The sequence below is a fragment of the Physeter macrocephalus genome, chromosome 7 (assembly GCF_002837175.3).
Source record: "Physeter macrocephalus isolate SW-GA chromosome 7, ASM283717v5, whole genome shotgun sequence".
NCBI classification, from domain to species: Eukaryota; Metazoa; Chordata; class Mammalia; order Artiodactyla; family Physeteridae; genus Physeter; species Physeter macrocephalus.
In genome coordinates this window covers 22,558,440-22,570,032 of record NC_041220.1, presented here as the reverse complement: position 1 = coordinate 22,570,032, position 11,593 = coordinate 22,558,440, and the positions used below count along the sequence as shown (strand labels likewise).

Genomic DNA, 11,593 nt, shown 5'->3' with positions numbered 1-11,593 from the left:
TCCCTGGTGGTCCAATGGTTAGGACTCTGCACTCTCACTGCCGAGGGCCTGGGTTCAATCCCTGGTCGGGGAACTAAAATCCCACAAGATGCACAGCAGAGCCAAAAAAAAAGACTCTAGGAGCCTTTCTAATCCCAGTGCTGCAGGATTGATTATCACAACCAAGCCTGCAGTGCTGGTCACACCCAGAGGGTGCTGCCCACCCATGCTCCTTCAGTCCAATGCATGGATGCATGGTGCCCTGGGTGAGGGGGCATGGCCTTTGGTGTCACACTGTGGCAGAGACAATGAACTGTCCTCCAAAAATGTGTACCCATCTTTCCATAGTGCAGCTACTCAGCTGGGGACTACATTTCCCAGCACCCCTTGCCCTATATGTGGCCATGTGACTACTTCTCACCAATGGAATGCATGAGAAATGATGTCCCTTCTGGGCTGTGGATGTAAAGAAGCATGTGCCTTCTCTACACACTCATCCTCCAACTGCCAGCCAGGAGGGAGGTCTCTGAGGCCCTGGAAAGACTGAAGCCACAGGCTGGAAGAAGCCTGGGTCCCTGAGTCACCACGTGGAAGAAGGCAGCCCACCAACCAGGATCACCAGATTGCACTGTTGGAGAACAAAAACTACCTTCTACTGGTTAAGCTACTGAGATCTGGGGATTATTTGTTACAGCAACTAGCATCTTAACCAACACACTGATGAACCTCAGTTCAAACCTCGGCTAGCCGTCTGGCCTTGGGCAAGTATCTTTCCTTCTCCTAGCCTCAGTTTCTCCATCTGTAACATGGGCATAATACCTGCCTTCAAAGGTTTTTGTGAGTAGTGCACAAGGTCACCAACCACATGTAAAGTGATTTGCACAAAACTTGGCACCCAGTAAGTAGCCTTAACTGTAGTTAATTCCCTTTCCTGCCAAACCCAATGCCTTTCTTAGGTCACCTAAAAAATCTTTGTCACCTTCCTGCTGTGGGCCAGACAGGACTACAAACACCCTCGTAGGGGTTTTCCTGGGTGGACTAGGACATATTTGAGTAACTAAACATCTAAAAATAAACCAAAAGCAGTACTTACATTTATGGACAGGAGACCAGAAAGACAGAAGTGCTTGCTGGCCTCTCTCTAGGCTGTGCTGAGCCATGAAAAGAAGCATCCTCCACTGTCCTCTCCACCAGCAATTCCTGAATTCCAGTCCCAGCTCCGTCACTGACTCAGGGCCCTAGGGACCTAGGATAGAGTCACATACTTCGCTGGACCTCAGTTTCCCCATCTGTGAAATGGTTGGATTGGGGCCTCCAGCTCTGTCCCTCCATCATCTTACACATCTCTCCCCACGCTCAGAGCCCACTCTACACAGAGACAAATGTGCCTTTGCCTCTGGGTGCCTTAAAACTCCAGGCCTGTCAGACACCCTGAATTCCAGGCCCAGTGCCTGGTCTCCCACGGCCTTGACAGCCAGGAAGTCAACTTATGGGTGGAGACAGGAGCTTGGAGACTGGTTCTATTTCCTTGGCAAATTTTGGGGCACAAGACAGAAAGCTGCAACAGGAAGAGACCCACAGCATCCAAGCTCAGGGCACCCTGGGAATCTCATGGTCCGACTGCCTACACTTTATGGATGGAGACGTGGGCTGAGAGGAGAAGCCACTTGCCTGAGGTCACCCTGTAGCAGTGGGGGCGGCACCAGCACTCAGCACCCCACCCTTGGCTCCCCCATGACGCGAGGCTGGCCCCTACTGCACGGATTTCACCTGACGATCAGTGCCCTGACCTCTGATGGTGCACCTTTTGCAAATGCATATTTCTGATTACACTTGCCTTTGAGGAGGTGGGCAGAAAGTTCCTGTTTTGGGGGAGATGGGGGTACAGGAGGATTTGACTCTTTGAGGTAACTCCCAGCCCTGGTCCTGACATTTTTTTCTTTTTCCAAGCAAATGGGTGGCAAATCAACTAATCACTTGAGTCTGGTGACCTCTAGTGTACATGTTTTTAATAGCAATATTTAGGACTAAATTGAAGGGACAAAGAACTCAGACAACTTCCTCCAAGCAGTTTATCTAGGGCTGTGACTCTACGTCTCTCGCATGCCTACACATCATCTTGGAATGTTATGAAAATGCACAGCCTGCCTTAGTGAGTCTGGGGGGAGTTGAGATTCTGTATATGTGATGAGCTCCCAGGTGACGTGGATGCTGCTGGTACCTAAGGCAAAAGTTTGAGGAGAGAGGAGATGGGGAACTTAGATTCACCCCTCTCTGAGCACAGAGGTGCTTCCATCTGCTACCTCACCACCCTGATGTCAGGGAAAAGGCGGAGATATGACTCCCCTGAAGACACACAGCTGACGAGGATGGGACTTTCACTAAGGACCTTGGAAAGCCAGCAGCCCAACAAACAGAGTAACATGTTGGAAAGTACTCTGGACAGCACACTACAGTGACAATCTGAATTAATAATATGTTAAGTAAAAGAACCAAAGTTAGACTTATATTTCTTCTGCAATACCCTTAACAAGACAGTCTGCTTTAATAATTTTTAAATGAAACATTGTCTGTAATATTTATTTACAGACATAAAACTAAAACACAAATGGAAATAAACTATGATTTTTCGATTAGTATAAAACAATGTAGGAACTGAAGTCGGCCTGCAGAAATGAAAGATTAGTAGATTATTGTCCACATGAGATTTTCTTTTCCTTAGTAAAAGAGAATCACCTTTCAATTCTGGCTGATGAAATCTGCTATATATAGAACCCATCACAAGCAAAATGCAGTTTCAGTTGACTTTCAAGTTTCTTTATTTTAAAATTAGAAAGGTCATGTAAAATCTTCTTAAATAGCCTCAGTGAATGGCCTCTTAGAAATTGTTCAGATTTCTTTGGCAAAAGCCAAACACAGGGACTAAACATTACTTTAATCTCTCTCCTCCCTCACCTATATAAGCAAGATATTAAAACAGCACAGAATATGAAACTTATGCATAAATTTACAAAGTGAAGCAACTGTAATTTAAGGCAACCAAAACTATGTATCTATTCCTACTAAAACTGAGACCTTGCACAAAATATATCACTAAAACTGCCAAAAGTTGAAACACCCCCAGATAATTTTGGGAGAAGATAAAATAGCTACTGTTCTAGTAGCATCTTCTATACTTTTACAACTTAGCACACTTATGACCCCTATGCCTCATTTTCAACTATTTTAATTCTAGTACTAAAATTTTAAAAGTTTAAACTGCACCAGTGTTTTGACTAATGTTTAAATCATGAGGACATATCATTTTTACAAATAAGGGAGTAAAAATATATTCATAAGACAGTAATTTATATTTACAAGAAAATTAGATTTTAAAATAGAAATTTGGTCTTAATAAAAGATAAAGACAAATAAATCATTTTCAGAATGAGGACATGTTTTTAATTAAGGGGAAAACTGTCATTTTTTTATTAAATGTGTTTTATATGTTCATTAGACCAAAACATTTTACTTTTTAAGATAGTCTTGCAGGTGTCCATATGTAATTTGAATTTAAAATTTTCTATTTAGAAAAACTTTTTACGAAAATTAACTTTATTAAAGTCATTTAAAAATTGCATCCAGTTAACCATGTGTACAATATTCAAGTGTTCATAGTATTTAAGCAAATAAATACAAGAATATTGTTCCTTATAAATTTATAAAGTGTATCTTTGTTTATTCATTAATTTTTTGCTGTTTAAGGAATTTTTATTAAAGCAAGAATTTTTTAATCCAAATTGCATTTCCTTGCTCCATTATCGATTCTGTTATTTAAAACGGAAGTGACATTCTGAACTATTTCACAGTAAAGAATTATAAAATTAAAGGAATGCTTAAAATTTTTGTACTTTGCTGAAAATTATTTTCCTCAGGGTCTATATAACATTCATTTGTTTTTTTTGTTTGTTTTTTTGTTTTTTTTTTGCGGTACGCGGGCCTCTCACTGTGCGGACTCTCAACCACTGCGCCACCAGGCAAGCCTCATTCATTTGTTTTTATATTTTGCTAATTTCTTTCCCTTTTTTTGTGCGTGTTTGTAAACCAGTAAGTAATCTAGGACTAACACTATGTTTGTTAGACCTGGCATTCGCTCAGTATATAAGGTTCAAAGTTCTCTTTCCTTTTAAAATTTGTTTTCTGTTTTGCAATTTTCTACATTATTTAAGTTTCTGATGTTTAGACATTTTTCTGTGGTGAAGCACAAGTATCTTTTCATGGTCCCAGATCAATTTTAAACAGTTGGAACCCCAGTGGCACTGTTAACTGCTTCCTGGGCAGCCTCTTTAACGTGGTGGCTTGTAGTACAGTGACAGCTTCATCAACCTTAGCGCAGAGGGAGACTCTGGAGATTCAAGCATATGAGGAAGTTCTGAATTGTCAGCTTCCAACAACATCCCAGTGATTTTTACCAGCAAGACTAGGGTGCATGTCTTAAATAAGGAAAGATGAGTTCGCCCAAATTTGATTTTGCACTCGGGGAGGGGCAAATGCCAACATGGAAGCAGTCAAAGCCTCCTGACCTTGTACATGAACAGCAGGCTGCTGCATAGTAACTTGCGGCTGTGCATAAAGATGTTGAGGACTGTAAACTCTCACAGCATATTTGTACTTTGGAAGAATACGGACAGCAGGAATAGCTACAGCAGCAGCTGCTGCAGTTGGTGGACCCAACTGTGTGTCGATGTTTTAGCAACACTCTGTTGACATGGCTTGTGGGACCATAATACTAAATGGGAGCAACGAGACAGATAACACCGGACGTATCTTGGAACGGACGAGGTCTGGCACCCTGAGCAGTCTAGCAGCGACTTGGTCTTAGTTGAGCAACCTGGCTAAGAGGATGTATGCAGCACGGTTCTAAGTCTGTGGGATAGCTGCCAGGAAGTAACCTGAAGGCTGTATGTCCAGGTTTTATGATTGTTTGTGGCTGATGATTGTTTGATACTAGCTGCTATATCATCATCACCAGAGCCAGAAGTCTCCTGTATTCTTTTCACGTCAATTCATGACTTTTTAATACACAGTGTGTTTCAGCCCATCATTATTTATTTTTTGATTTTCAAATTGTCCCACATTTGGCCCTTGGGTCCCTTCACACTTGTTTCAGCACTCTTTGGACATGGTGCCATAATGTTTGAATGCTTTCCTCCTCTCAGGCATAGCAAGCTGTCCAGATTCATATTGCATTTTCCCTACTCCAGACTTGGAATCAAGTATTCTCCAAAAGACACTGGTACCTTTCCATGAGGATGGGTATGTTTGAAACCAAAATCTGGAGGACAAAGATGTTCACTATTCCTGGAGTATCATTGCACCTAGACCTCTGCAGTAAACATTGCTAAGGAATGCATGTTTTCGAAATCATTATACTTTCAATAGGTACTGTAGAATAAAAATAGTGCTGTTTTTAGTGTTATCAATGATTTTAGAATATAGTTCATGCACTGATTATATTTAGTCAAAATCCCTTCAGTGACAATTGATAAGGAGAAAAAGTGAATGTTATATAAAAGAATGCAATTATAGGACATAGGTTCCATAAGACAACTAGATATGTTAAATAAATAAAGTTTTCTAAGTCATCACAGTTTTTCATCATAAAAAAAATAAAGCTGTAAAAGATATGAGGTCAAATTGATATTTCTAATTCAAATGTTTCTTTATAGGGCTTTTGCCTAACTTATCTTTTTTCTCTTATACTGAATACCTTGATTCCTAATAATATTAACATAATATTAATTAGCTTTATCTTATGTTAAAAAATTTCAAAATAACAATAGCAGTATTATTACAATAAACTACTGAATTAAGTTTAAGATATTTTGCAGTTCTTTTTGTTCTTGGACTATATCTCGCCAAAGATATTCACTAAGAGTACTAAATTTTAAAATCACTTGATGTAATTCTTGATGTAATTACTAAAATATATATATACTGAAATACAGTTAGATTCATTTATTTCCATTTGCTTCCCATTCTAAGATTTCCTTTTAAACAAAATTTAAGTATAATTTTGGAATATGTAAAACATTTATATGATTTAAAAGTCAAGACTGTATGAAAGGCATTTCTGGAGAACTCTTGCTTCTTTTCCTGTCCCTTAAGAATTCCACCCCACTTCATTTATTTAGTTTTTGGTTTCTTCTTCCAGTATTTCTTTTTTTTTTTTTTTTTTTTTTTTAAATAGGCTTTATTTTTTATTTTATTTTATTTTATTTTTGCAGTACGCGGGCCTCTCACTGTTGCGGCCTCTCCCGTTGCGGAGCACAGGCTCCGCATGTGGGATCTTCCCGGACCGGGGCACGAACCCGTGTCCCCTGCATTGGCAGGCGGACTCTTAACTACTGCACCACCGGGGAAGCCCCGGTATTTCTTTTAACAAATATAAACAAATAGGTATTTATCTTTGAAATATATCCCCCTCTAATTACACAAATGGCAGCACACTATATACACTTTTCTGTCCCATATCAGTACTTCGAAATTATCCTCATTTCTATTTACCACTGAATAGTGCTTCATTGTGGCTCTGTCATAATTAGTTTAAGCAGTCCTCTACTGATGCAAATTATTTCCAGTCTTTTGCTGTTATAAATAATCCCACAATGAATGAAACAAGTGCTTGTGGGGGGCAGGGGGTCGGTGTGCACGCGCACACTTGGGCATTCTTTTCTAGGGTCACACCAAGAGCATTTATTGTCAAACTTTGGGATTTTTGCCAATCCGATAAATGACAGATGGTGTTTCAGTGTAACTTGAAGTTTCTCTGATTAATGAGTGGGCATCTTTCCATAGGTTTAAAGGATGTTTGCCTTTCTTTTTCAGTAAACTATCTGTTCATGTCCTATTTCCATTCATCAGATTTTGGGTATTTCTCTTTTCTATTTTATTCTACTTTTTTTTAAAGTTTTTTTGATGTGGAGACCCCATTTTTGGAATCTTTATTGAATTTGTTACAATATTGCTTCTGAGTTTTTCTGTTTTTTTGGTTTTTTTTAACGCTTTGGTTTTTTGGCCGAGAGGCATGTGGGATCTTAGCTCCCTGACCAGGGATCGAACCTGCACCCCCTGCATTGGAAGGCAAAGTCCTAACCACTGGACCGCCAGGGAAGTCCCTCTCTTTTCTATTTTAAAAAGATCCTTATATAGGAGAGACTAGCCAATTGTCTGTGATATAAATTACAAATATTTTCTCCAGTTTTTCTTTTGTTTTTTGTTTTGCTAGCAGTGCTTTTTCTGTTAAGCAAAAGAGTTTTCTTTTCAAACCTTTGAATATATGAATCTTTTCCTTCATGCATCTAGATATCAATTCATAGTTAGGAAAGACTTCACTCATTTTCTCCCCAGCACTTGTATAGTTTTACTTTTGCCTTTTATTTCTCTGATGCATTTCTCTTTTTTTATAGATATAAATTTATTTATTTTAGTTTTGGCTGCATTGAGTCTTCGTTGCTGTACTCGGGCTTTCTCTAATTGCAGCGAGCAGGGGCTACTCTTCGTTGCAGTGCGTGGGCTTCTCATTGCGGTGTCTTCTCTTGTTGCAGAGCATGGGGTCTAGGCACGCGGGTTCAGTAGTTGTGGCGCATGGGCTTAGTTGCTCCGTGGCATGTGGGATCTTCCTGGACCAGGGCTTGAACCCGTGTCCCCTGCATTGGCAGACAAATGCTTAACCACTGTGCCACCAGGGAAACCCATCTGATGCATTTCTAATTTACCCTAATATACGAGGTGAGGTATGAATTCAATGTTAAATTTTTGCAAATGGTTATCTAGTTATCTGATACTGTACTAGTTTGGTAGAGCTGCCAAAACAAAGTACCACAAACTGGGTGGCTCGCAACGACAGAAACTTATTCTCTCACAGTTCTGGAGACTAGAATCCAAAATCAAGGTGTCAACAGAGTCCTGTTCCCTCCAAAGCCTCCAGGGGAGAATCCTTCCTTGCCTCTTCCAGCTCACTGTAGAGGCCCAGATGTTCCTTGGCTTATAGGTACATCATTCCAATCTCTGCCTCTGTCTTCACATGGCATTCTCCCCGTATGTCTTTGTATCATCCTCCTTTTGTGTGTGTCTCTCTGTCCAAATTTCCCCTTCTTTTTTTTTTTTTTGTTTTTTTTTTTTGTTTTGTGTTTTTTTCAAATTTCCCCTTCTTATCAGGACGCTAGTCATATTGGATGAGGGGCGCAGCCTACTCCAGTATGGCCTCACCTTAACTAATTCCATCTGCCGTAACCCTATTTCCAAATATTGTCACATTCTGAGGTCCTGGGGGTTAGGATTTAACATATCTTTTTGGGGGGACACAATTCACCCATAATAAGTACCATTTATTAAAATAGCCTTTTCTCCCTGTGACTTGAGGTATCTTTTGTTTATCATATATTAAATTTCCATATATACTTGAGACTATATCTGGAGTTTTATTCTATTCCACTGATTTATTTGTTTATCTACTAATACCAGAATATTTTAATTTTAGTAGCTTTATAGTATTATTTTTGCAAAAACGTCCTCTTTATGATTGCGCTATGAAAGTCAAAAGTGAAATCAAGGATGTTATATCACACTACTAGACAACCTATTCAGAAAATTATGCCTGCTAAATCAACATTGGATTTATTCTTTGTTTGTTCAAAGAATTGTAAAAGAGTTGCCTTCACAGCCTATTCTAAACATAAGCTAAAACAAACCATTTCATAATTTGTCATTTCTTTTTAAATATAAAGTCACAAACATTCATTTCTTTCCATCTTTTTAAATGGCTTCACTTCATAAATTTTTTTTTTAATCTCAATTTTCCTTGAGTAATGAAGACCTTCAGTATCGCAATTTGGTTTCTTTTGTAACAAAGATGTCTGCTTGCCTCTGTCCCCGGTTCAAGGCACTGTAGAATGCCGCAGTCCAGTCCCAAAGCTCCAGTGCAGGGGTCTTCTCTCAGTCAATCCCTCTGGAGCCTGGTGGTCTCCTTAGGGCACATATGGGACCCAGGACATAAAAGCACTTTTCCTAGAGGCCAGACAGCTTGACATGTGAGGGCTCAGAGCACTGGCTGTGCAGGCTCCCATTAATACGATGGTTGGATACCTGGTGGGCAAGTCTCTGAGACAAAAGGCAGGGCTGTTCCTACTTGCACGCAGGCCTGTGGGGGAAACAGTTCTTTGTCAAACAGCTCCTGGAGGCATGAGAAGTGTCCTTGCCGTAGTTCTGAGCTGGGACTGCATAGTACGTTGAATGAATTATACTAACCTTGCATGAAGCATTCTTTCCTCCTTTCTCTCCTTGGGGGCTCTGCTCTATGCCTTCTTGACCCTAAAGGCTGCTTTTATTTCTCCTGACATCTTGATGGCTGTCTGAAATATTCTCCCACCATTCTGCCAAGGGTAGCTACCCTAGATTCCTACACACAGCCCTTGGATAGGGTGTTAGCTTTAGTGTCTTAAAGAAATGGAACAAAAATTAAATTGAGTTGTTAGCAGACATTACATTTTCTTTTCTTTGGAGTATAGTTTTTCCAGAAATTCTTATTTTTTTTACTTGATGCATAGTTGACTTACAATATTATATTAGTTTCAGGTATACAACATAGCGATTCAAAATTTTATAGATTATACTCCATTTATAATTATTATAAAATATTGGCTATATTCCCTGTGCTGTACAATATATCCTTGTAGCTCATTAATTCACCCATAATAAGTACCATTTATTAAAATAGCCTTTTCTCCCTGTGACTTGAGGTATCTTTTGTTTATCATATATTAAATTTCCATATATACTTGAGACTATATCTGGAGTTTTATTCTATTCCACTGATTTATTTGTTTATCTACTAATACCAGAATATTTTAATTTTAGTAGCTTTATAGTATTATTTTTGCAAAAACGTCCTCTTTATGATTGCGCTATGAAAGTCAAAAGTGAAATCAAGGATGTTATATCACACTACTAGACAACCTATTCAGAAAATTATGCCTGCTAAATCAACATTGGATTTATTCTTTGTTTGTTCAAAGAATTGTAAAAGAGTTGCCTTCACAGCCTATTCTAAACATAAGCTAAAACAAACCATTTCATAATTTGTCATTTCTTTTTAAATATAAAGTCACAAACATTCATTTCTTTCCATCTTTTTAAATGGCTTCACTTCATAAATTTTTTTTTTAATCTCAATTTTCCTTGAGTAATGAAGACCTTCAGTATCGCAATTTGGTTTCTTTTGTAACAAAGATGTCTGCTTGCCTCTGTCCCCGGTTCAAGGCACTGTAGAATGCCGCAGTCCAGTCCCAAAGCTCCAGTGCAGGGGTCTTCTCTCAGTCAATCCCTCTGGAGCCTGGTGGTCTCCTTAGGGCACATATGGGACCCAGGACATAAAAGCACTTTTCCTAGAGGCCAGACAGCTTGACATGTGAAGGCTCAGAGCACTGGCTGTGCAGGCTCCCATTAATACGATGGTTGGATACCTGGTGGGCAAGTCTCTGAGACAAAAGGCAGGGCTGTTCCTACTTGCACGCAGGCCTGTGGGGGAAACAGTTCTTTGTCAAACAGCTCCTGGAGGCATGAGAAGTGTCCTTGCCGTAGTTCTGAGCTGGGACTGCATAGTACGTTGAATGAATTATACTAACCTTGCATGAAGCATTCTTTCCTCCTTTCTCTCCTTGGGGGCTCTGCTCTATGCCTTCTTGACCCTAAAGGCTGCTTTTATTTCTCCTGACATCTTGATGGCTGTCTGAAATATTCTCCCACCATTCTGCCAAGGGTAGCTACCCTAGATTCCTACACACAGCCCTTGGATAGGGTGTTAGCTTTAGTGTCTTAAAGAAATGGAACAAAAATTAAATTGAGTTGTTAGCAGACATTACATTTTCTTTTCTTTGGAGTATAGTTTTTCCAGAAATTCTTATTTTTTTTACTTGATGCATAGTTGACTTACAATATTATATTAGTTTCAGGTATACAACATAGCGATTCAAAATTTTATAGATTATACTCCATTTATAATTATTATAAAATATTGGCTATATTCCCTGTGCTGTACAATATATCCTTGTAGCTCATTTATTTTATATATAGTAGTTTATACCTCTAAATCCTATACCCCTATCTTGCTCCTCCCTTTTTCCCCCTCCCCACTGGTAACCACTAGTTTGTGCTCTATGTGTATGAGTCTCTTACTTTTTCGTTATACTCACTACTTTGTTTTACTTGCTACTGCATTAATTTATACATTATACTCCACTGGCAAGAGCACTGTTGTTAAGGCCATATTATTTTTAATAAAAACTGAGTATTTTGCTGTGCTTCTTCTTATGAGTTATTGCCAATTGAAATTTACAATTCAATTGTAAATTGAATTGTAAATGTAGGACTCTCTAGGTTATGGATAACCATCTGTATCATTGTATTAAATAATCATTTTCCATTAGTAAGCCAGTCACAGATTTAAAGTATTGTCCCTCAGTGCTGTTTGTATGTTCTGCAGAGGACTTTAGAATTACAGAATACAGGAGCTGGAAGACACCTGGTGACAATTTAGTCTAACTCCTTCCTCTTCTAGATGAGAAAACTGAAGCCC

General features: G+C 39.1%; 1 non-coding gene across 1 annotated transcript; it reads left to right on the top strand.

The window, feature by feature from the left end:
• TRNAE-CUC (transfer RNA glutamic acid (anticodon CUC)) lies at nt 1-73 on the top strand. The gene has a single exon. It is a non-coding gene; the product is annotated as a tRNA-Glu (tRNA).
• The last annotated feature ends 11,520 nt before the right edge of the window (nt 74-11,593 follow it).